The sequence below is a fragment of the Mesoplodon mirus genome (genome assembly GCF_964341445.2).
Source record: "Mesoplodon mirus genome assembly, chromosome: 3".
NCBI classification, from domain to species: Eukaryota; Metazoa; Chordata; class Mammalia; order Artiodactyla; family Ziphiidae; genus Mesoplodon; species Mesoplodon mirus.
This window is the reverse complement of record NC_138978.1, coordinates 135,139,837-135,165,624: the sequence shown is the minus strand read 5'-3', so window position 1 is coordinate 135,165,624 and position 25,788 is coordinate 135,139,837. Positions and strand designations below refer to the sequence as shown.

Below are 25,788 nucleotides of genomic sequence, written 5' to 3'. Positions count from 1 at the left end.
ATCAGTTGAAGAGCTAAGTGTGCAAAAAATCCTGTAACACACTAGATTCCAATGAGCCACAGTTTTATTAACACTGCATCACTTAGCAAACTCAGATGGGGTCTTTGGGTCTTTATGTTGAGTTTCTTTAATTGGCAAATGCTTAAGAGCACACTTTATTGATTGATTGATTGATTTATTAAAGAATCATCTTTTTTTAAAATTTATTTATTTTGGGCTGTGTTGGGTCTTCATTGCTGCACGTGGACTTTCTCTAGTTGCGGGGAGTGGGGGCTACTGTTCGTTGTGGCGCGCGGGCTTCTCATTGCGGTGCCTTCTCTTGTTGCAGAGCACAGGCTCTAGGCACGTGGGCTTCAGTAGTTGTGGCACACGGGCTCAGTAGTTGTGGTGCATGGGCTTAGTTGCTCCACGGCATGTGGGATCCTCCCGGACCAGGGCTCGAACCTGTGTCCCCCGCATTGACAGGTGGATTCTTTTTTTTTTTTTTTTTTTTTGCTATACGCGGGCCTCTCACTGCTGTGGCCTCTCCCGTTGTGGAGCACAGGCTCCGGACACGCAGGCTCAGCAGCCATGGCTCACAGGCCCAGCCGCTCCCCGGCATGTGGGATCTTCCCGGACCGGGGCACGAACCCGTGTCCCCTGCATCGGCAGGCGGACTCTCAACCACTGTGCCACCAGGGAAGCCCCGACAGGTGGATTCTTAACCACTGCGCCACCAGGGAAGTCCCTAAGAGCCCACTTTAAATGCAGTTACACAATGACATCATGATAAGAAATGCTATAGGAATATAGGCATAGAAAAAATAATTATCATCACTCACATATGCCCTGAGCATTTTCTGCTGAAGAGAGAATCTGAACTCCATAATGAGGGTACTAATACATTACATGCTTCTGATAGTAAGTTCTTATCACTTGAGAAATATCATCAAACATTATATCTCTGCAGCTTAATCCTTCTTAACCTGAAATATACCTTTAGAAATAATATTTTAACAGTTTGAGAAAATTCAGCTATTACATAGCTATTTATCTAAATATTTACGTGAGATAATTATGAAGGCATTCTATTAATAATTTTGTGAAGACATTGTAATAACAATTTAGTCTTAGAATTTTAGAAAAAAAATAAACCAATAAAAAGGTACTTCTTCTGGTTCAAACTGTACAAATGAAAATTCTGAAGCTAAGTAAATTGGGCAAAGTATGTTGCTGTTTCATAAGTTAATGAAAGTAAATTTATTTATTAAATTTTTATTTATTTATAGTTTCATGGGTTTATAACACATAAGGTTCATGTGTATATTATATTTTGACATTTATATAAACTACAGTGTGCTCACCACCAAAAGGTTAGCTGTCAACTGTCATCATATTGTTGACCCCCTTTACCCATCTTGCCCTCCCTCCACCCCCTTCTCCTCTGCTAACCACTACTCTGTTCTCTGTATCTATTTGTTTCAGTTTGGTTTCTTCATTCATTTTGTTTTGCTTGTTTTTATATGCCACATATGAGTTAAATCATATGGTATTGGTCTTTCTCCATCTGGTTTATTTCACTTAACATAATACCCACAAGGTCCATCCATGTTGTCCCAAGTGCCAAGATTTCATCTTTTTATGGCTATTATTCCATTGTAAGTGTGTGTGTATCTTCTTTATCCATTCATCCATCAGTGAACACTTAGGTTGTCTCCACATCTTGTCTATTCTAAATAATGCTGTGATGAACACAGGGGTGCATATATCTTTTCAGATTAGTGTTTTTGTATTCCTTGGATAAACACCCACAAGTGGAATAGCTACATCATATGATAGTTCTAGTCTTAACTTTTTGAGGAATCTCCATGTGATTTACCATAGTGGCTGCACTAATTTACATTCCCACCAAAAGTGCACAAGGGTTCCCTTTTCTTCACTTCCTCTCCAGCACTTATTTCTTGTCTTTTTGATAATAGCCATTCTAATGGGTGTGAAGTGATATCTCCCTGTGGTTTTGATTTACATTTCCCTGATAATTAGTGATGTTGAACATTTTTCACATGCTTGTTGGCCATCTATATACCTTCTTTGGAAAAATATCTATTCAGTTTCTCTGCTCATTTTTTAATTGGATTGTTAGCTTTTTTGTTGTTGAGTTGCTTGAATTCTTTATCTATTTTGGATGTTAGATACATGATTTGCAAATATCTACTCCCATTTGGTAGGTTTTCATTTTGTTGACGTTTCCTTTGTTGTACAGAAGCTTTTTAGTTTGATAATAGTCCCATTTGTTTAGTTACGCTTTTGTCTCCTTGCCTGAGGAGGCATATGCAGAAAGATATTGCTAAAACCAAAGTCAAAGCGAATACTGCCTATGTTTTCTTCTAGGAGTTTTATTGTTTCAGATCTTACATTGGAGTCTCTAATCCATTTTGAGTTGATATCTATGTATGGTATAAGATAGTGGTCTAGTCTCATTCTTTTGCGTGTGGCTATCCAGAAAAACTAAATTTAGATGCTCTCCATCCTTTCATCAAATTGTCAACCCATTCAGATTAATCTGCAAAACTGCATCAAGAGGTTTGAAGGTAGAGAACTTTTTACTGTCTAGCTGATTTTTAAGAGTGATTAGGGCAGAGTTATAAATCAAATTACTGCAAAAAACGTTCTGGCTAGTCCATGTCAGTCACTTTCCTAAATTTCAAGGTTATTGACTGCTCAACTTATCTTATGACTTTAAATTTGAAAGCCTCAAATTAGCAACAAGTTCTCATAGGATTCAAAGCAGTAGGGGTTTTACAGAATGATTCTGTTAAATTAATCTTTTCCTCATTTGAAACATAGATGATTAAGATACATATTAATTTATTCAGAAAAGTCATACATTTTTTCAATGGAAAAAATCTTCCCTTCTGTGCTCCCTAGGGCTATTTGTGTGCAAAATTTAACAAATATTGGTTCAACTCTTTTTTTTTTTTCTGATTCAAAACTTCAGCACGAGTGATGATTAGTTGGATGGCTAACGAGACAGTAATCTCCTCAAACATCTTTTAACCCACTTGTACATTCTACATGAAGCAGCAGCTCAGTAACTGTTGAATGAACGAGTGGACAGATCCCACTTACCCAGAAGACTGAATTCTTCTTTAAGAATCTGAGGTTTAATTTTGTGGTCAAATGTTTAGAAATGGAAATAGAACTCAAAGTTCCACTTGACTTATAACGTGACTTCTGTCCTCAGCAGATGGTTAAAAAGGTTAGTTCTACCAGTGGCTTCAGAAAACATACAGAAGGTGTTAGCAGAACCATGATATTTACGGTATATATTTGATTGTTTCAAGAACTGAGTGAACAGGTATTACTTGTAAGGGCAATCAGGTGCCAGTTTCAATGATCAGGCCTGAAGTGCAGGGGTTCCACACTCAGCCCTGCTGCTTGTTAATTCTGGCTTCACTCATTATGCTTCCTGATGCTGCCGCACAGCTCCTTATTTTGAGGTAACAGGTGATCTGACTATGCTTTTTTGTTTGTTTGTTTTTCTAACGTTACACAGAAAGCTAGAGTCAAAAATTTGTGTGTAGTCTGAGAATGATACTTTGGATATATTGCTATTTATGATAAGCCCAGATTTACATGTTTACCTCGAACTGGAAAAAAATTGCTAACTAGAATTTCCCCCGTAAAAGTAATTACTGACAATGTCTTCCTCCTGAACCACATGGACCTATATCAAGGCTGCTTATCTGTGCAAGATACCAAAGTTGTTACCACAGGACTATGCTATCAGAAGCAGATTTTCTGCCAGTGGGCTGGGCCAGCTTTTGCAAACTACAGGAAACCTGGGTTCCTAAAATAACCTAAGGGACACTCCTGATCTAAACTCAAACAGAATGGGGTTAATACATAAATCCTTGCAGGAAGTTTGGACACTGAAAAGATCTGTCACTGAGGATGGCGATTCAGCTTAACAAATGAGGCAATGAGACTGATGGAATACGCCCTTTCCAAAGAAGTTACAATGATTTCCGTTGATACTATCAGTATTTCCACAGTCCTCTGTTTCCAGGAGGTTATATATAGTATCACAGAAGAACCCTGAGAACAGATAATCAAGCCTTTATAAAGAATCAGAGAAATATATTAAATGCCTCTTAACAAGGAGAATTGAACTTTTTTACTAACAATAACCATTATTATCATTATAGAATTATTATATTGTTCTTAATATTTTATTATTAAATAAATATTATCTGCAGGGAAGGCAGATTGGCATCACATAAGTGTTACGTCACTGAAAACTAATCAATATACACACAAAATAAGGTGCTAAGGCTACACTAGGGAGTCTCACTTCTGATCTCAAGGTTATGCCAGTTTATCCCAATTTCTCAACAAAACTCTTTATCAAACTTATTGTATCTTATCCCGCACTATATCGGAACTGTTTTAAAAGGGATCTTGTTAGTCATTTTCCTTAAAAAAAAAAAAAAGAGAAATCCAAGTCATGCCTTTTCTATGAAATCTTTGGAGGTTGCTATGACAATGTTATTTGTAGCTCAGCCCACAATTCATATTCTTCAGCTTTTACCCAAAGTAACCTGGTTCTGCTTGCTAGGTATCATCTTCTAAGACTCCAAGAGATATTGCCAAAGCTTTCTCCAGAGACTAGGATTGGAAAAATGACGGCATTATTAAATGCTGAACTTTACAAAAATCATTTCTATTTTGAGCACCCTAACATAGTTATCTTCATTTTGCATAATCCTTTTTTTTTAAACAAGGATGTACATTTTTACATGGTTGCAATTACAGCAAACACAGGGTTTTGTGTTATTCCTTCACCATTTCCAATAACGAAAGCATTTTTCATATATTACAATTGGGGGATTATTTTAATGTTAAAGAATACATGATATTTAATGGATACAATCTATATTTAATTTAATCAGATTCCTATTACTAGCTATTTGTCTTCATTTTTTCCTTATTACAGATAGATTCACAAATAATATTATTATGAATATTTTTTTCCTCTACAGAATTGTTTCTTTGAATGAGACAGGGGTTATGGTTTGTTTGGCTTGTATCGACAGTATTTATAAAAGTGTAAATCTGAATGTGTTTAGGTGAGGCAAGTACAGTAACCTGTATTCCCATTGCCTTCCCCCAGGCCAACATTGTACATTTAGATTACCTGCTTGACCCTGAAAGCATTTGAATTTTTGACTCCTGGATTACTGGGTCAAAGGCGTAAGTATCTTTATGACTTTCAATAACAATGATCATTTAACTCTTCTAAACCAGTTTTACATGTATTTCAATGTCACCAACTTTCATTTATTTGAGTACTTTCCAAACGTTAGGTGCCGTATAGGCATTGGGGACACAATGAGCAAGTAAGACAAAGAACAGGGAGTTACAATGCAGTCTGAATTAATAGAACTTAGAATAGGGTACTAAGGGAACCCATAAGAGAAGCAGAAACAAGTCTTCTCCAAATCGGGTCATTACATGGGGAAGTGGTAGCAAGTAGAAGAACGGAGGAAGGAGAGAAGTCCAGGCAAAGAGAGCACCACATGCAATGGCCTGGAAAACATAAAGCAAGCATATTTTAAGTATTATGAGAATGGAGAGGGTGAGGTTAGTGTTGAAAGACATGAATATATATGAAAAAGCATATATATATGATTTTATAATGTAGTCATCATTAGGTATCATTTAATAATTTTTTTGTCAAATTTACTAACTATATAAGCATGTTATACATGTAAAGTAGATTTAGTATGCATCGCATCTAAGAAAATCCAATTCCTGACATAATCAGCAGAATGAAAAGTGACACAGAGATTAGAAAACTCCCCAGCACTTGAGAGAAGAGAGGTTTGTGCAGTTTGATGGCAGCACAGGCCCATGTGTAGGAGAAGGGGAGGTGATGGAGCAGCAGGGATAGGTTAGAACAGTTGGAGTGCCTGGAGGGCCAGGCCAAGGAGTTCACTTTGTATTAACTCAATGGTCAATGAAATTACATAGCCATTTTAGAGGAAACAAAATTATAATTAAAACTGTAGAGGAAACACTCATTCCTTTCACTAAAGCAAAATGCAGAACATCCTGGTGTCAGCACTGGAAAACAATCTCCAGGTAATTGAAGCAGGAAAACCACATCCATTTAGGGGTTCTCTCATTTTCATTATGACTGCTACCACCATAGCAGCCTCTAGGCTTCCATTCTAACACTTTTGTCCAGGTATGGAGCAATCAAAAACATCTTGCTTTGTTTCACTTTAGTACAAATGATATAGAAAAGACATCAAAAGAATTTATTAAGTGATAAGAGAGAATAACTGGGAAACAAAGCATGTGTATGAAATATATAAACAGTCTAGTTTACAAAGAACTACTTTATTCTTTATAGAACATTGTTAGCCCATAGTCCATGTTATTCTACATTGGACACCCAGTATCTGTTAACCCTATGAAATAATATGTAAGACATTATGTGCACTTATATAGTCTTTGTATACAGGATGTGATGGAAGAGGACCTCTACCAATAGATAGAAAAGAAGTTCTTGTAATTGTGTGTTATGCAAGCCCAAAGCGGATGGGGTAATTTGCCAGAAATAATACTATAAGGGATATAAGTAATTTGGTCCAAGTACTCCACTCTCTGGGTTGCATTATTCAAGAGTAAATTTTAGAATGTCTGGAAGCAGAGGTCTTACCCAGTGTTCGAGACATATGAGGTCTCTGAGAATTTCTCTGAAATCACACTGAACATCTTGTGTACATGTATGTGTGTGTGTATATCTCCTGGGAAGTCTTTAAAAGGCTCATAAGCTCTTTTATGGCACTTCTTCAATTCACTTCTGTGCTGGACCTCCCCATTTATGAAAGCAGAAGTTTCAGCCTCTGAGACTTTGGGCACAAGTCAGCAGGTGGTGACAGCTTTCTCTTCCAACACTGCATCTTTTAAGCATTCTTAAGAAAGCAAGCAGCCATCAGTTATGAACATCATTCAGGTGACGTTCTGTATGTATGAACTGTATTTGAGATTAAAAGACGGGGAAGAGATGGGAAGTGAGTAGACATGAGACTATTATAGGGCTCAGGAGAAAAGTGGCAGAATCTAATTACGATGGGATGAGTGGGAATACAGAAATGAGGATGGGCAGAGGATGCACATCTTGGTATTTGGTATATACCGCAGGGTTTTTTTCACCAAGTTGTCATTCTGTGTTTGGAAAACAAAACTGGGGGGAAAATGAAATCAAAGAGTAAGTCAGTGCTTGGCATATAATAGGAATGTAATAAATTTTGGAAAGACTCACACTACCATGGTGAAACTTTTAGTACTAAACATATATTTAGTATTAAACATATATTCATTTGCAGAACAGACAGAAGTTGGACTTTTATATTACTAATGCTTACAATACTTCAACTTCTGGTCATCTTATACAAGTTCATTAGACCACTGATCGTTGTTGCAATGGAGTTCTGAAAGTTTAATTTTGAGATGTGAATGAGAAATGAGGTCATGGCATAGATGAAGACAGGCAATGAAACTATAAAATTGGTAAGCTTGGTCTATGAGAACCTATATGAGCAAAGAATCTGAAAAAGAATAGATATATGGATATGTATAACTGAATCACTTTGCTGTACACCTAAAACTAACACACTGTAAATCAACTATACTTCAATAAAATTAATTTTTTTAAAAATTAATTAGTTAAAATTAAAAAACATTAAGCTTGGTGAAGTGTAGTTGACCTCATTCAGGAAAGTAGAAGTAGGCACTGGTTCTGGAGGATACAGGAGTGGTTTGAATAGAGAGAGGGCCAACTTTACTTCCTAACAGTAAGTTAAAATTAGGGGAATACAGAGATTATAGAATAATAATCAGAAAGTGGCCTAAATGTAAGAAGCAGGCTGGCTCTTCTTATACTAGAGAAAGAGAAAGCTACATTTGTGGTGGAGATGGTAGGGGAATCATTTGAAACAATCCAGATTTCAATTGAAGTGAAGAGGTCAGAAAATATTAAGGATAAATAAAGCTTAGTTTATTCATTAGGAACATGGAAATTAGGAACATGGAAGTTAGAGTTAGTAAAAACCAGTCTCAAAATGATAATTCTCTAATTTGATAATTCTGAACTAATCAGAAAAAAATATGAACTATAGTGCACATTAAGTCAATGTTGAGGAAAATGATGTATTTATTTGAGTACAATTCAGTTGTTATTTTACAATGCTTTAACAAAAGTACACACTAAATACATAGAATTTATATATACTATAGTATAAGTATACTTTTTAGCATAGAAAATTACAAAATTATCTAATCACTTAAAAGAAAATAGCATTATCCTTCTCACAAAGTTCTGAAATTAAAGAAAAAAATTATGAAGATATAAACTATTCACTGAAGTTTCTGAAATAATCAGAAAGCTTGAATCAAAGAGAGATTGCATTTAAGGAGGATGTGTTATTGTTTAATTCAATGGTTAAAGAAACAGAAAAATTAAATGGGAACACTTTTCTGTGAAACTTTCCCCTCGGGCAGCTGTTATAAATAAGGGAGCTAGTATGGACCCTCCATTTCCCTTGAACAGGTGTTAACTTCTTCCTGTTTAGAGGGTTTCACTTCATGGTTAAGAGCATGGCCTCTGGGCTCAAATCTTTTGTGCCTGAATCCTAGACATGTCACTTGTTAAGTGTGCAACTTTTGGCAAGTTTCTTACTTTCTCTAAGCCTCAATATTTAACTGTGTAATGTGGATAATATTTGTGAGGGTTAAATGCCACTGACAAACAGTAACTGGTATACATTTAAGCGCTCAATAAATTTGTCTGTCAGGAGGAGTTTGGACATAGAGGGAGATGGTAGATAGATTCAGAAGGGAAATGTGAGAATTCGTTTAGAGTGAACAGTTTCGAGGAAGATGACAACTGAAAGGGGGGGTCCTCCTTCCCATTCAGCTGCTAGAAAAAGAGGTGTGTTTAACAGAACAGAGAAAACAGGCTGAAAACTGGTGGCCCTGTGGGCATTGGAGGAGGGGAAGCATGTTAGAAGTGTTTCACACACAGACCGAAGAAGCTAAATACTACACATCCAACAGAGCTGCGGATATCTATTTCAGTATGTCTGTGGGTCTATCTGTACAATGTTTCTCTTGAAAAGTCAGCAAGTGCTGTGAAGATAGAGCTCCAATCCTCTCTGACACTTGTTTAGGGGAGGGGCGGCAGCAGAGAAATCTCAGGGTGGAAGACAACCTACAAATACCTGCAGGGACATACATGACTACTTTCCACTTTCCTCCTGGTATCAGAAGGCAAACACGCTAGCACCTCTGTCTTGGACTTCCCAGCCTCCAGAACTGGGAGCAATAATTGCTGTTGTTATAATCTACCCAGTTGGTGGTATTTTGTTATAGCAACATGATTGGAGTAAGATAGCATCTTTCCACCCTAGAGGAATAATTCCGAGACTAATTACCTAGTAAAAGTTGTGCATTACCTCAACATACACCAAGTGATGCTGGATGAGGTAAAATCCAGAAACAAGGTTGCTGAAGAGTTCTGTCATGATCGACTCTCACATACTATCACATACCTCAGAGATACTACATATTTACTTGTGTTAGGAGCTTCACATGGCAGTGGTTTTCTTCATGGCAGTGTGAACACCAGCATCACTGCTACTTGCTACTCCTAAAGGAGCTCGAATGCCTCACTCCTCTTCCTTGGGAGCTATTCCAGTTTTCACTTGGCTGATCTTCAAGCTACTTATCATAAGTGTCCATTCTCTTGATTTTCAGGAACACTCATTACTATTATATCCCTCAGGGCAATTTTAGAAGTTTAAAGCAATGAAGAGTAGCTTCTTACGATAAGAAAAAAGAATAAGGTGGGTTGTTGTTCATTTATTGATCATTTATGAGTAGCTGTCATATGCCAGGCATTGGGGCATCGTGCTTTTGACGTCAGAAGCAGTCCCTGCTTTCAAGTGGTCTCTGGTAAAGCTGGGAGGAGTTTCAACTGGACAGAATCGTATAACATAATGAGTAGATAAGTGCCAGGACAGGGTGCCAGGGTGGGAAGGAGGACACAGAGAAAGAATGAGTTCATCATGAAATATTTTTGAAGAACAGGACACCTGATTTGTGTTTTGAAGGAAATGTAGAAGTGTGAAAGACAACAAAAAAGTTTCAGAAGTGAACATTCTAGGCAGAGGCTACAGCAAGATTTAAAAAGCAAGAGGGCACAAACCACAGAGCTGATCTCCCTGTGCTACGTGGCTGCTTCCCACTAGCTATCTATTTCACATTTGGTAGTGAGTGTATATATGTCCTGTGACCACCTAGAGGCGTGGGATAGGGAGGGTGGGAGGGAGACGCAAGAGGGACGAGATATGGGCATATATGTACATGTATAGCTGATTCACTTTGTTATAAAGCAGAAACTAACACACCATTGTAAAGCAATTATACTCCAATAAAGATGTTAAAAAATAAAATTAAATTTTAAAAAAGACACGAGGGCATACAGAGCAATGGTGGTCCTAAAGAACTGCCAATAGGTACGTATGACTGGAGTGTAAGATCATTTGAGCAAGTAATGCAAAGGATACCAAAATGTGCAGTGGATAATCTAAGGTAAGCATATATCACCTTTCTTTTTTTCGCCCTAGAAATATTTACTGAGTGACTCTTATGTGCCAATGATTGTTGTAGGTTCTGCAGTGAAAAAATCATGACTCTACCTGCACGGAATTTGCATTCTACCTAGGGAAGAGACCGAAAATAAACCAATACCAAAATATTGATATATTGTTTGGCAGACGGGAACAAACATATGGAGAAAACTATATCAGAGATGGAATGGAGCATGTGTAGGTTAATGTGTGCACCTGCATGGGGATGCACAACAGCTGTTTTTTATAGGATGATCAAGGTCTCACTGATGTGGTGACATTTGACCAGAGACTTGAAGGTAGTCATATCCTATCTATTATCATAACCTCTAGTATCATATTCTATTTATATGTGTATGGATTACTTTTCTAGAACATTTCCAGAGGATGAAATCGTAAATGCAAGGGCCTTTGGATGGGAGAACGTTGAGTGTTGAAAGTACAAACTAAGAGGCTGGTGTTCCTGGTGTGGAAAGAGTGAGAAGAGCAGTGGATAAACTGGAGAGCTGGTGGTGGCGAAGGGGGTGCAGAAAAGATAGGGCTTTTTAGAGTCTCTTTAAGTACTTGTTCCCTTGTGGCTCCCCACCTCTTAGACGGAATCAAGGAACTGTCTAGCCCCAGGCAGTGGAGAATAGGCATTTGATAGTTTTTGCTGAAGAGTTAAGCTTAAAAGCCTAAAATCTTTATGGACAGAGAGAAATTGTGCTAAATTTCTTCTTCACTACATCAGAGTAATAGATGGATAAATCCAAAGAATTTTCCACAAAGGGAAAGCACCATCAGGATTTGCGTATTTTTTGTTTTGTCTTGTTTTTTAACAAGAGGGAAGGGAAATTACCGTTACTATCTTTAATCTAGAAAGACTGGGGTAAAGAGAGGTTAAATGGCTCGTTCACTGCAAACCTGGGCTTAAGAGGACAGTCAAGAGTGTTCAACATGATGCCCTCGGGCAATCACTTACTCAGAGGAGGGCCAATTACTTTTTAAATTAAATTAAATTAATTTATTTATTTATACAGCAAGTTCTTATTAGTTATCTATTTTATACATATTAGTGTATACATGTCAATCCCAATCTCCCAATTCATCCCACCACCACCACCCTTGCCCCGCTTTCCCCCCGTGGTGTCCATACGTTTCTTCTCTACATCTACGTCTCTATTTCTGCCTTGCAAACCGGTTCATCTGTACCATTTTTCTAGATTCTACATATGTGTGTTAATATACGATATTTGTTTTTCTCTTTCTGACTTACTTCACTCTGTATGACAGTCTCTAGGTCCATCCACGTCTCTACAAATGACCCAAGTTCATTCCATTTTATGTACGTACTACGTCTTTTTTATCCATTTGTCTGTCAATGGGCATTTAGGTTGCTTCCATGACCTGGCTATTGTAAATAGTGCTGCAATGAACATTGGGGTGCATGTGTCTTTTTGAATTTACCTTGGCCACCTCCCCTGGCTTTCTGACTGCCTGTGGGAAAAGCCTCTCTGGAATCTCTTTTGAGGTTATTGGGGGAATCCTAGGACAAACACACTGCTTGCTTTTGCAGGAGGACTTGCCCCATACCCTACCCAGCTAGGTGTCTCACAACCTAGCTGGACTAAAAAAGCTTCAAGAAAAACGGGACAGACTGACATTTGCATTTCTACTTCCACCTAGTCTTATGCACGTGGAGCAAAATATGTAGGTATAGCCCTCTTTCTCACACCCCAACAGATTCTGCTGTCCTCGAAACCCATCTGGTAGCTGCAGTGACTACAACGAAGGGAGTTATCGGAAACCATGTTGGTACTGGGTTTAAAGGGTTTTTCATGCCATGCATTTTGGGGAAGGACACAGATAATAGTCCAAACATGGTATAAGGCAATGTCCTTTCTGGGTCCTTGAAAAATCAGTCACGGAACAGAGGTGGTGGACAGGAGCTGACAAGAGCTGGCTTGTTAATGAGCACAGCATCCCCGGGGTGGGGGGTGGGGGAATCAATGAAATGATTGACAAGAGAAGATGGTAAATGAAGGGAGAAGTGGGGACAAGTGCTGCTCAACCCAAGCTGAACTCCAGGAGGTAAGTTTCTCCTCTAATTTGAGATTCTTTCTAAAGGTTCAGTATTGAAGTGGGTGTTTGACGTTGAAATGTGCAGACCCATTCTAATAACTGGAAAGGGAGAAGACTGAGGAAGGCAAAAGGAGAGGGAAGATTTCCGATTACTTCTCTAGGCTGCTGACAAGAACCTGCTGCTCGCAAACCAGAAATTAACCAAGCGAAGGTTGAAGGTAGCAACGTAAAAGTGAAACTCAAATTATTTTCCATTCTGAATCCTCTTCAATATCGAAGCGAGTGTGGCACAGCAATGGTTGATTATCTTAAGATTACAGAGGCTGACCGCCTTCTTTGTTTGCCCAGTAACACCGCTCCTCCAATCATCTCAAGCACTTGGCTGATTAATATTTCAATTCCAGTTGCTGCTCCTTTTCCCATTGCAGAAGGCGGCAGGGATATTCCCCTTCTTCCCTCTGTATTACAAACCCCATTACTAACCAAGCAGAAAGCACCGCGCAGTGTGGCCGAGGCTAATAATAGCCGGGCTGCTTACCTTCTCCGGAGGGATCGAATCAGCGCATGTCCCCGCGCCGGCTGCCCCGGGGCCGCAGTGCCGCCGCGCCGGGTCTGTGCTTGGTCAGTTCGGCCGGCCCCCACCCCACCTGCCAGCTGCAGCAGCTGCTCCCGCCGCTCCCGCCGCCGAGCTCCGGCCGCAGGAAGTCATCCCCCGCGCCGGGCCGGATCGCCACATTCCGCGCCAGCCGCGGGGGGAGAGGGGCCTCTCCCTGCTGCGGGGACCGGCTCCTGGAAACTGCGCTCAAAGATCGCTACCCTTCCCGGTTGTAGGGTTATTTTCTAGGAATGCTTTTACAGAAGAAGCGTCGCCGGCTGGTGGACCGAGAGAGAAGAGCCAGAGTGACTTTCTCTGCAGAGCGCCTTACCTCTGAGCGCTCCCCTGTCACTCCCGCGGCATGGACAGCTCCATTCCGCTGTGTGGGTTTTCCACCCTCTTCATCTTCCTTGTCTGTATTGTTCATTTCGCTGAATTTGAGAGTGGGATTAGCTTTGAAGATATCATTCAAACACTCCGAAAATATTTTAAATTGGCGACTAGTTTTTCTAAGCCCCTGTAGCAAGCTCCACTTTCCCTCAACACACACACACACACACACACACACACACAGTTACTCGCACGTACACACCCAGCCAAACCACTCACAATTAGGAAAGCTGGGACCTCTCGCCCTCTTGCCTACGTAATGGAACAGGAAACTCCCAAAGGAGTGGGGAAGTAGGACCGGCTAGCGAAAGCACTCGAGGAAAGAGAGAGGGGTCGCCCCAAGATTTTGTTGCTGTTCAGTAGTGTCCTTAGTGGACAGATGTTCCCCCTCTAACCCCCTGGCCCCGCCCCAAGTGGAATGGCTGGTCTGGTGACCGCTGTAACATTTGGAAACAAAGAAGCTGAAGCCACATTAACAGATGACTGCATCTCTTTCTTTCCCGAAGGATTTATCAGAATTGGCTTTAGGAATAATATTAGCATATACGTATATAATAAACCCTTTCCTTCTCTCTTTAAATTGGCACCAGCTATTAACAGGTTTCTCTCTCTCTCTCATTTTCCTCCCTCCCTCCTTCCCTCCCTCCCTCTCCTAAGCTGACCAGATCATCAGTTTCCGGACTTAAGGGGGAAAAAAGGCCAAGGATGTGCTCTCTTTACAGCTGAACCAGGGCTTATTTTCCCGGTGTTCAGCCATTCCCAAGTAGAGAGGCTTTTTGACACTAGGGTTCTCTGTGAGTGAACTTCTCACATTCAGCTTGCTTTTGGAATTGCCCATCACTAGGTCCAGGCCAGTTTTATCCTTGGATTTGTCCAGCAACCTAAACAGTATAATTGCACAAGGCCAAGGCAGTACTTTTAATCTAGGAAGAGTTCCCAACTCTCTGTTTAGCAGTTCCCAAATTAGGAGGTAGTGTAGCAAACAGTTTCAACAAGGCTCAGTAAGAATTCTTGACCCTAGAATGCGGGCTTTTTAAAAGCTGGAACAACCTAATTCATCTCTCTGAGTTTCACTTTCATAAAATTAGACCTCACCAAAGAGCAGGGGATTCTTAATATGTATCAAAGTGTATGTGGAATCTGGATGGGAATATTACATCTTTAATTTCACTAACCTCTAGCTGCAATTTAGTATTTAGCATGTCCTTTAAATCTAAATGCAGACAACAAACCACAATAATATTAGGAGTACCTGTGACTATATCCCCAGCAGATACCACAGACAATTTCCTAAGGCAGTTTTTATAGTTATCTCAAAGTATCACTAGTCTGCTGTTACAATCAAATCATCATTACCTTTTTTGTTTTATCTAATAGACTATATCTATTTTAGAATGGTTTTAGATATACAGAAAAATTAAGGGGATAATACAGAGTTCTTATATATCTCATTCCCACTTTCCTCGATTATTGACACCGTACACTAGTGTGGTACCTTTTTTACAATTACCGAGCCAATATTAATACAATAATATTAACCAGAGTCTGTACTTTATTCAGATTTCCTTGGCTTTTGCCTAGTGTCCTTAATTCCATTTCAGGTTTCCATCCAGGACACCACATTACATTTAGTTATCAAGCCCCCTTAGGCTCCTCTGGGCTGTGGTAGTTTCTCAGGCTTTTCTTGTTTTTGATAACCTTGACAGTTTCTTTTTTAAATGTATTTATTTAATTTATTTATTTTTGACTGTGTTGGGTGTTCGTTGCTGCGCGTGGGCTTTCTCTAGTTGCGGAAAACGGGGGCTACTCTTGGTTGCGGTGCGCAGGCCTCTCATTTCAGTGGCCTCTCTCGTTGTGGAGCACGGGCTGTAGGCGCGTGGGCCTCCGTAGTTGCAGCACATGGGCTCAGTAGTTGTGGTTCACGGTCTCTAGAGCGCAGGCTCAGTACTTGTGGCGCACGGGTTTAGTTGCTCCCTGGCATGTGGGATCTGCCCAGGCCAGGGCTCGAACCCGTGTCCCCTGCATTGGCAGGCGGACTCTCAACCACTGCGCCACCAGGGAAGCCCCAACCTTGACGGTTGTGAGGAGCAGTGATCAAGTGTTTTGTAGCATACCTCACTAATGTAAACTGTCCAATGCTTTTCTCATGGTAAGACTGGGATTATGGTTTATTGGGAGGACAACCAGATAAAGTGCCTTTTTTATAACATCTTATCAAGGGTACATGCTATCAACGTGATTTGCCTGTTGATGTTGACCTTGATAACCTGGCTGAGGTCGTGTCTCAGATTTCTCCACTGTAAAGTTACTCCTCCACCCCTTCCACACTACACTTGTTGGAAGGAAGTCACTATGTGAAGCACAAACCCAAAGAGTGGAGAGTTATGATCCACCTCCTTGAGGACAGAGTATGTACATAAAGTATTTGGAATTCTTCCACACAGATTTGTCTATTTTCCCCTAAACATTAATTTATTCAATTATTGATATTTATTTATATCAGTATAGACTCATGGATATCTATTTTATCCTTTGGGTTATAATCCAATACTACTTTATTTTGTTGTTTGAATTGTTCCAGCTTTGGCCATTGGGAGCGTTTGCTTCTGGCGCCTGTGCTCCTTTGACATACTCCCTTTGGGGTGTGTGAGTTTGTGTGTGTCTGTGTATCTGTGTTTAGCATGCATGTTTGTGTGTGTGTTTAACACTTCCTGACTTTCTGGTACCACAAGATGCTCCAGGCTCATTTTGTGTATGTCCTGCCCCAGTCCTAGAATCAGTCATTTCTCTGAGGAGCCCTGATTCCTTTTATTGGAGAGTAGTAATAGAAACCAAGATCTGGGCTCTAGATGTGCTGTTGCTAATGGGCTATTATTTGATTAGGCTCTCTTGACTGAGAGAACAAAGAAATATATATGTATACTAACCCATGTATATACACATATCAGTAAATATTTCTATATATAACTATCTATATCTATATTGAGCTGAGTGTATACTGATGTCTGCAACTATAATGCATTAACGCTGAGATTAGTTTAGCCTTCTCCTCTTGTTTATCTGTAAATTCATACTTCAATATTGAGAAATGTGGCTACCACCATCCACCATCTATTTATTTAATTGTTCAATTTCAGTACACATGTATCAGAGTTGTGAACCCATCTCCCCAACATCACTATTTTTAAGTATAGTAGTTAATAGAGTCTCTGTTGTATCTTGTTATTTAATGAGTTTAAATACCCATTCGTTTCTATATCACAAATTTGGTTTTTAAAATATTCTAATGACTGCACTTAAAACATAGTAACTAGTTTCTTTTGAGATTCTATGTATTATATTTTATGAATTTAAAAGTGTTATTTTAAGACTCTTTAAATGGGCCACTCCATATTGTCAAAGGGATCCACAGTAAAAAGAAGGTTAGGACCCCAACCTCACAAAGATTATTGTCAGTTTATAATGAGATGATGTGAAATTGTCTGGTGCAAATGTTGGGAGCTCATGCTTGATAAGTGTTAGCTTTGTCCACTTGGGCAGGCTTCTTTCTCCTTTAAAGTTCTAAATACCTTGGAAGAGAGAACATGCTAAACCTTATGGTTAATAATTTATAATGTAGTGGAAGGATTTGCTAGGTATCAGGGTTGGAGGTAAAGGTCCATATAAGGTTGACGGAGGATGAGTGATTCCACTGCAGAAGTTTGTACTTGATATAAATTAATATAAGTGCAAGCAATGTATTTTAAGTTCATTCTAGAGGAGTAGTTCAGAATAGCTTCACAGAGGAGAAGACCTGAGCTATCTTGGGAGATGTTTAAACAGATGAGGAGTGGAGCCGGAGTTGGGAAGGCAAAGGCAGTGTAGCCTTAGAATGCAAATGTTCACAGACATGATCTTGTGGCTTATTCACCATCCTTACCAACCTAATAAGGACACCTGCTGGTAGCTGCATCATCATCATCATCACCATCAACATCATCACCATCATGTTAATAAAGAATGGATATATTTGCCAGGTAGTCAAACAAGCTCTTTGCACGTAGCACCTAGATGTTTTCTACGATCCACCTTATGAGTTCAATCATTGTAATTATTCTCATTTTTCACATACAAAAATGAAGACTTAGAGAGATTAAGTAATTTGTTCAAATCTTGGTGTGTGCCCTCTCAACTCCATGCTCTTTACCTCTGTGCTTAACAGGCTAGGATGATTTGCCCATATTAAGGGCTCAAATATTGGTTGACAAGTATAATAATCTCATAAAAGGAAAAGTGAAGTAATCTACTTTGATGTTTATGATGCAGTTTGGTGAATGCACTTAAGTGCCAATAGATGAATAATAAAAGTTAGAAACACACAAAAATAGAGAAGAAAAATTCATATGTGTATGTCTGCTGGGAACAAAAAATCCTCCTGAATGTCTAACTTCTTAGTAAATATCAGGATATCACATACACATCATTAGGCAGCATCAATGGAGGATCCTCTGTACCCTGCAAGAGGGCACTGTTATAGATGCACAGAAAGAAAATTCATATTTCCTGTACATTATAAATAAGGACATACTATGATCACTCTTCAAGAATGAAGTAATTTGAGTTTTTAAATTTTCCTTATCAATTGGTGTATATGAATCATGTTAGGTGAAGAATTATTGGTTGATTGGACATTTTATGTTTTAATTCTTTACAGAAAACAGTAAACAAATCCTTTTAGGCTTAAAATATCACATTCAGCAAATGAGTTATTATACTGAAGAAAGTGATGAATTCAGTAAAGTGTCTGGAATCTAAAATAAGAAGTAATTGAAGGAACTGGGAATAGATGACATGAAGCAAGACCAGGAGAGAAGTAGGTGGTCGCTCTAAACGATTTTAGGAGTTGTCCTATGAAAAAGGGTTTAGACTGTCCCACACTGAAGATTTTAGACCAAGTAGACAGGTTTAGGTTGATAAAAGGATGAATATTTTGACAAGTAGAACCTTTCAACTATAAAATGGACCGACTGCATTTTAAACTCAAGAACTCCCTGTTACTGAAGCGCTTTAACAGAGGTTGAAGTTAAGCAGTTGGAAAAGTGAGAGCCTTTACAGTGAGAAAATTCTATGATTCTATGGTTTTCAACTCATAAATTTGTGTAGTTCATCCATTTTACTCATTGTATACACTTAAGTATATTGTTCCTTGAAATGGCCATTCAAAGTTGTTTCCTGTGCCACACACTATGAATGTTAGGGTTGGTCCTGTGTAAATCTTACCCCCATTGAATTAGTATTAACCCTAAACAAGCAGCTTTCTTCCATAAGGAAACAAAAAAAGAGGTTCAGAAATGTCCAAACTAAGTTTTTATAAAACTGTGTTATCAAATCTAATTTATCAAAAAACTTCAAACAGGGGCTTCCCTGGTGGCGCAGTGGTTGCGAGTCCACCTGCTGATGCAGGGGACACGGGTTCGTGCCCCAGTCCGGGAAGATCCCACATGCCGTGGAGCGGCTGGGCCCGTGAGCCACGGCCGCTGAGCCTGCGCCTCCGGAGCCTGTGCTCCACAACGGGAGAGGCCACAATGGTGAGAGGCCCGCGTACCGCAAAAAAATAAAAATAAAAGGAAGATGCAGACCTGTATGCTTCAGGATTTTCTCACCAAAGCCCCACACAATTTCTTTACTATTCCAGCCAAGTATGGCCTAGCCCTACCCTCATCCCTGTTTTTCTTGGTTTAGTAATAAAGAAAGAGATGGGAATAAAGAAGAGATATCAGGTAGAAAGATATAAAATAGTGGGGAAAATAATATAAGTGAAGTCAAGTACCACCATCATTTACTAGAAGTGAACTTTCAGCACCAGCATTAATATTTTTTCCTGTTATATCTGTAAATGATAATAACTAATATGTACATAACAATTTTCAATTTAAACAAATCTCATTTTTATAACTAACTACTTCGCAACAAGTAACATGCTAAGGCAACATCAATAGATGAAAAACGGTAGTCCCTGGCCCCAAGGAATGTTGCCCAGGAGAACACAGATATATGTAAACAACACAATCACAATACAGTGTAGCGAGTGCAACAATCAGGCATGCAGAAGTGCAAGAGTAGCAAAAAGGAGCATGTGATCACAACACTAAAAAGAAGACTGCACAAAAGACATAATATGTAAACTGAGGTTTGAAAAATGAAGTGGGTTTCCCAGGTGCCCCATAGGGAGAAAGGAATTCTTGGAGGAGGGAAAAGCATAAATGAAGACAGTGAATTGTTCATATAATCCAGAAGTGAAGTAGGCAATGGCAGGAGAAATGATTGGACACAGGCGTCATGAATACGTGCATGTCTGCATTTTAGCAAGTCCATTCTAAAGGAAACTTTGAGGATCAACTCGGGGGTGGGGGGCCGCGGGGGGGACAGAACTAGTCATTGCTGCCAGAAACACAGGAACCACTTTCTACCAACCCACCAAAATAACGACTTCAAAGGCAACATGGTATCACAGAAAAGGTTTGTTTGTTTGTTTGTTTGTTTTTAGTTCATTAGGTCTCACTTAAAATTCTGATTCCACAATGCACTTGCTTTGGGATCTTGAACAACACTCATAACCTCTGCAAGTTTCAGTGTAGTAAGTTTATGTGATTACCTTCATCTGTAATATCCCTGTGTTGCAATCTTAATGGAAACTCAAGTTCAGGTCAAAGACAAGTTTCTCTGTGACCTCTCCTCTGAATTGATTCAAAAGCCATCTCGCCCGTCCTCATTTGGCTTCTCTTATGGAATCTCATAAAAACTTCTATGACCTCTTTCGGGTTTTTTTGTTGTTGTTGTTGTCTGTTTGTTTGTTTTTTAATTTAAGTATAGTTGATTTACAATGTTGTGTTACTTTCAGGTGTACAGCACAGTGATTCCTTTTTCACATTCTTTTCCCTTATAAGTTATTACAAAATATTGAGTAGAGTTCCCTGTGCCAATAAGGAGATCCTTGTTGTATCTATTCTATGCCTTATTTGAATGACCGTAGCACTCATTGTCTGTATCATTTTTATGTCTCTGGTTGCTTTGTGACTGAAAATGAAAAATTTCTATTTGTTCATTCCCTGGCCCTTCCTTAAAAATGTGTTCATTTATGTATTTCATATTTATTGACTACATCTTAGACACCGTGTTAACTGCTGGTTCTAGATGTTAGTAAAATATAGACCTTCCTGCTCAAAAGGTCACAGTATTTGTGGGAAAATGAAAAAATGAACAACCTATATCTCAAAGAGCTTTGTACTTCCCAAAGAGAACACACCTAGTAGGTACAATAAATACATGTATCATACATAAATGTATAAATAGTTAATGGGATTAAAAACTAGAGATAACTGCTTTTCGATTCTGAGGAAATGATAATTATATTTCACCAGGAGCTCAATACCACTCTGAGAATGAGGGCTTAACCCCCGTCCTGACTCACTGCATCGCTTTTCTGTATAAAAATACACAAGTCTGTATATGCGCTCTAGAAAAAGGCTTATCTGGCATGAATTTCAGAGAGCAAGAAGAAAACTTCAAGAAGTTCAGAGAAGCATCCAGCAGCTCAGATGATTGGCACTAATACAACTTGCTTGACAGGAAAATTGAGCTGTAAATCTCACAAAATTAGATGATCTTTGAAGAATTTCAAAGCCTCCTGCTATTAATTGGAAATCCTAGAAGAACCGCTTCTTTTAAAGCATACTGATAATATGCTTTACAGCTTAATATTCAGAAGCCTATGTTTTGGCTAAGTGAGCTTCAGGAAAGAAGGAAACTTGTGGTTCAGTTCCATCTACTCTGCAACCTCTGGTCAAGACATCTACTTCTGTGCTCAGCCATCTTATCATCTGTCAAATGGAGGCAACTCTAAGAAAACATAGTTACAGAGATGTGGCACAGTTTCATGTGTCATTGTCTTCATTTGTTTCAGAAAACCAGTAACATCTAAGCTACTACTGCAAAGAGTGCAATGTGGGCCTCCCTGGTGGCGCAGTGGTTGAGAGTCCGCCTGCCGATGCAGGGGATACGGGTTCGTGCCCCGGTCTGGGAGGATCCCATATGCCGCGGAGCGGCTGGGCCCGTGAGCCATGGCCGCTGGGCCTGCGCATCCGGAGCCTGTGCTCCGCAACGGGAGAGGCCACAACAGTGAGAGGCCCGCATACCGCAAAAAAAAGAAAAAAAAAAAAAAAAAAAAAAAAGAGTGCAATGTTACTTGGGGTCACCTACTGCAGCTCTGTCAAAGTAAAGAAAAGGAAAGGGGCCTAGAATAACTATAATTTTCCCAAGAGGACACTATTATTTTATGGTAACTCTGGGACAAGAACCCTGATCTCTTTGATGCCATTCCATTGTTCTTTCGTTGGGTTCTGAACAACCCAGAGAAAGAAAGAGAAATGAAACTCCTATGTGCTGTGTCACTGGTACAGGACGTGGCAAGATTGGAATTGGAGCACTACATATTAACAGGTATTTGGGGAATTCTTCAAACTAATTAAGATATATACTAGGTCCATAAAAAACAGTATGTTTTCTGAAGATGATTCTGTGGCATGAACAGAACTGGTAACTGAAGGTGTCTGTGTGCTGCAGTTCCAAACAGCATGGATGAATGCTTGTTTTCTGGCACCTTGAAGACTCCATCCCAACATACACATTAAAATAAAGTTAACATTTCAACTGGGTCATATTTAATTATGCATGCCCTTGTAAGTCAGCAAAATATTCCATATATCATTTAAGTTGTCACTCACTTTCTTTTTTTTTTTGCAGTACACGGGCCTCTCACTGTTGTGGCCTCTCCCGTTGCGGAGCAGAGGCTCTGGACGCGCAGGCTCAGCGGCCATGGCTCACGGGCCCAGCCACTCCGCGGCATGTGGGATCTTCCCGGTCCGGGGCACGAATCTGTGTCCCCTGCATCGGCAGGCGGACTCTCAACCACTGCGCCACCAGGGAAGCCCCATATCTGATTTTTGTATTAGGACTCTTCTAATTTTTTATATATATTGGAAAATAACTGATGTCTTTCTAAGGTGTATATCTTTGATTATGTTTTCTATTTTCATAAAGCTTCTTGTATTCTCTACTCAAAACAGGAGTAAATAATGGCTGCATATAACTAATCCTAATCAGCCATTTTGTCCAGATTTTTAGATGTGTTGGTATAAAGCTACCATAGTATTCTTTTGTAATTAAAAAAAAATTCTCTCTGTTTTATAGCTAGTCCCATCTCTATCATATTTGCCAAATATGGCTTATTTTATTGGTGTTTGTAAAGAGCAAGCTTTTGGTTTTCTTTGTCACGTTTACTGCTTTTCTTCTCTATTTTTGACTTTTCTCTTGAGTAATTTTGTCCTTCCACTCTTTGGCATTTACCTTGTTCTTTTTCTATGTCTACTGTCCATTTCCTGTAGCTTCAAGAGCCATTTTCCACAACTCAACGAGCTCTGCCGGCTGTGTCATGGCCACTTCATCATATGCCATTAAAACTTAATCTCATACACTGGGTGAAGACTCGGCAGTCTTATTTTGCTTTCAAAATTGTTCTATAGCCTTGGATCCTTCTTCTTCTCCTAAATTAGCACTATCATCAGGGAAAATTCTAGTGGGCTTAGAATTCTAGGCTTCCTTTCCTGCAGTTTCATAATCAAAGAAAAAACATTTCCACCGTTTTTTTGATGTTGATCGAAAATTTAGCAACACTTCTTTGCACTGTATTCAAATCCCCAAATATAAGCAAGCCTTCATGCACACAGGCTCACTGAAATGTCATAACTTTAAACTATGTATGACCTTGAACAATGACCTTTCCAAATACTCCATACTCTTTCTAGGTGTTCAGACTTTTTCATTCCTACAACATCTTTTACATATGGTCGATTTGTGTCATAAGTTCTTCCTCACTCCCACTTCTGAGTATATATCCAAAGGAAATATCATCATAATTTGAAGAGATATCTGTACTCCCATGTTTATTGTAGCATTATGCACAAGAGCCAAGGTATGGAAACCACCTAAGTGTCCATAGTAGATTAATGGAGAAAGGAAATATGGTATATATATAGAATAGAATATTATTCAACCTTAAAAAAGAAGAAAATCCTATCATTTAAGTCAACATGGATAAAACTGGAGGCCACTATGCTAAGTGAAATAAGACAAAGACAAATAGTGCATGATGTCACTTATATGTGGACTCTAAAAAAATAATGAAATAAATCAACTCTTCCCTCCCTGGACATTTTCCTCAGCAGAATCTAGCAGCCTCTACTATGCGTCTTATCTCTTTTCTTTTTATTGTTTGTACCAGATCACAACCCCAGGGAACCTATGTATTTACTGATGTATATCTACATTACAGTTTACCATTGTTCTTTTCCTTTGTAATTCATTCCTTCCACTTCTGGCCTCAGAACCTCATTTTTACTTTGGAGAAGTCCTTGTGATTCAGGTAGGCTGTGTGTCTCCTTCCTAGGCTGTGTGACTTGGGGCTGGCTAGACACAGTGTTTCACATATACTCTATATGTCTTAAGTACTTATTTCTCTGTTTTCCATCATTTTCCCTCCAAATTTTTGTGTAGTTATTTTTTAATTGACATTTGTATTCCTTTCTTTTGTTTGACTAAGGTACTGTTCAACCAATCTTCTGAGTGCTTAATTTCAACTTTTTTAATTCTAGAAGTTTCTTTTGGTGGCATTTCACAGATAATTTTTGCTTAAATTGTACATGTTGCCCTTCTTTTAATACATTAATCATAATTTTAAATAATAGTTTCATTGAGATATAATTTACTTTCCATATTATTTAAAGTGTACAATTTCATGTGTTATGCATCTACCACCACAATCAATTTTAGAACTTTCATCCACCCACCAAAAGAAAAAGAATCTATTATAGGTCACTCACTCCCCCATTTCTCCAAACCCTAGGCAGCCACTAATATACTTTGTCTCTACAGATTTGTCTAGACTGGACATTGCATACAAATGGAATCATACAATTACTTAGCATGTTTTCAAGCTTCATCCGTGTTGTAGCATGCATCAGTACTTGATGTCTTTTTATGGCTGAATAATATTCCATGGTGTGGATATTACTATGTTTCATTTATCCATTCACAGTAAATGGCCATTTGGTTATTTCCACTTTGGGGCTCTTATGAATAATGCTGCTGTGGTTGGATTTACGTGCAAGTTATGTATGCAGGTCTAGATTTGTTTTTTAAATTAACAGACTATTTCGGAGCAGTTTCTGGTTTACAGAAAAATTAAGCAGAAAGGACAGAGTTCTCGTACCTCCTTAGCTCTCTACCCTGTTTCCCCTATTATTAACATCTTACATTAGCGTAAGATGTTTGTTATAGTTAATGAACCCATATTGATACATTATTACTAACTAATGTCCATGGTTTACATTAGACTTCACTCTTTGTTTTGTACATTATATGATTTTTGATAAATGTGCAATAACCTGTATCCACCATTACAGAACCATACACAGGAAGTCTCTTTGCCTTTAAAATTCTGCGCTTCACCCATCCTTTTCTCCCTCCCCGCAACCTCTGGCAACCATTGATCTTTTGACTGTCTCCACACTTTGGCCTTTTCCTAAATTTCATATAGCTGCAATCATATAATATGCATGTAGCCTTTGCAGATTGGCTTTTTTTTCACTTAGCAATATGCATTTAAGCTTCTTCCATGTCTTTTCATGGCTTCATAGCATTTTCTCTTTATTGCTCAATGCTATTCCTTTGTACCGATATACCATAGTTTGTTTATCCATTCACCTATTGAAAAACATCTTGGTTGATGTCAAGTTTTGGCAATTATGAAAGAAACTGTTATAAACATCCATGTGCAGGTTTTTATGAGGACATAACTTTTCAGTTCCTATGGGTAAATACCAAAGAGCATGATTACTAGATCACTGTATGGTAAAAGTATGTTTAGTTTTGTAAGAAACTGCCAAGTACCCTGCTAGCAGCAAATGAGAATTTCAGTTGTTCTGCATCATCAACAACTTTGGTATTTCATTATTTGGATTTTAGCTA

At 38.9% G+C, this 25,788-nt stretch overlaps 1 protein-coding gene and 3 pseudogenes across 5 annotated transcripts in view; 3 read left to right on the top strand and 1 right to left on the bottom strand.

Annotated features, from left to right (window-relative positions):
* LOC309799856 (ferritin light chain-like) overlaps nt 1-13,366 on the bottom strand; it is a 99,141-nt gene extending 85,775 nt beyond the window's left edge. The window contains exon 1 of one of the 2 annotated variants that reach the window (XM_082613470.1): nt 13,279-13,366. The gene's annotated coding sequence lies outside the window, so the exon portion shown is untranslated. The remainder of the gene's footprint in view (nt 1-13,278) is intronic. The other variant, XM_082613471.1, reaches the window with a different exon arrangement.
* Nucleotides 1-25,788, top strand: part of LOC309799247 (centrosomal protein of 78 kDa-like) — a 780,309-nt pseudogene that overhangs the window by 659,906 nt on the left and 94,615 nt on the right. The gene's annotated exons all lie outside the window — the stretch shown is intronic.
* Nucleotides 1-25,788, top strand: part of LOC309800867 (centrosomal protein of 78 kDa-like) — a 720,575-nt pseudogene that overhangs the window by 622,885 nt on the left and 71,902 nt on the right. The gene's annotated exons all lie outside the window — the stretch shown is intronic.
* The window catches only part of LOC309800869 (ferritin light chain-like), a 42,983-nt pseudogene continuing 30,499 nt past the window's right edge, over nt 13,305-25,788 (top strand). The window contains exon 1 of the transcript in view: nt 13,305-13,488. The product of the transcript in view is annotated as a ferritin light chain-like (transcript). The remainder of the gene's footprint in view (nt 13,489-25,788) is intronic.